The sequence below is a fragment of the Penaeus monodon genome, chromosome 30 (assembly GCF_015228065.2).
Source record: "Penaeus monodon isolate SGIC_2016 chromosome 30, NSTDA_Pmon_1, whole genome shotgun sequence".
Classification (NCBI taxonomy): Eukaryota; Metazoa; Arthropoda; class Malacostraca; order Decapoda; family Penaeidae; genus Penaeus; species Penaeus monodon.
This window is the reverse complement of record NC_051415.1, coordinates 11,264,559-11,265,050: the sequence shown is the minus strand read 5'-3', so window position 1 is coordinate 11,265,050 and position 492 is coordinate 11,264,559. Positions and strand designations below refer to the sequence as shown.

Sequence of the window (492 nt, the reverse complement as noted above, 5' to 3'; positions counted from 1 at the left end):
GGAACATTTATTCTTTCTCTTGTACTCTTGTCCTCCCCTTCCGCACCCTTTCCCTCCTTTCTCTTTTTGTACAAATCTCGAGCTGAATAAACAGTTACACCTGTTTTTTCCCATTTGTTATATAAAGAAAGCGTGAAAAGGAAAGCAGGAAATGTTATTTTAAGAGGGCGGCAAGCCAACACGGGAATGTCAAGAAAGTAATTTTTCACGCGGGTATGCTTGCCGTGAAACTGCTCAAGAAGTCGGTAGGAGCCTAAAGGGACAGAATGTTGCAAGGCATGACAGGTGCTGACAGGCACGGCAGGTGTTGATAGATCGGCATATCACGCATTCTTTTCTATTTCTCATGTTTTATTTTTGGCAGGGAAGGCTGGAATCCTTACAAGTCAAGCAAGCTAAATTGTGAAGCAAAAGGGATTGGAAGTGAAGCAGAGGGAGGTGTGGGAAGTAGGAAGGCAAACCTACTTGCTGCTGTATTTATTTTGCTTACGT

At 43.3% G+C, this 492-nt stretch overlaps 1 protein-coding gene across 1 annotated transcript in view; it reads left to right on the top strand.

Moving 5' to 3' along the window:
• The window catches only part of LOC119592519 (adenylate cyclase type 1-like), a gene marked incomplete in the record, with an annotated part of 97,990 nt that overhangs the window by 942 nt on the left and 96,556 nt on the right, over positions 1-492 (top strand).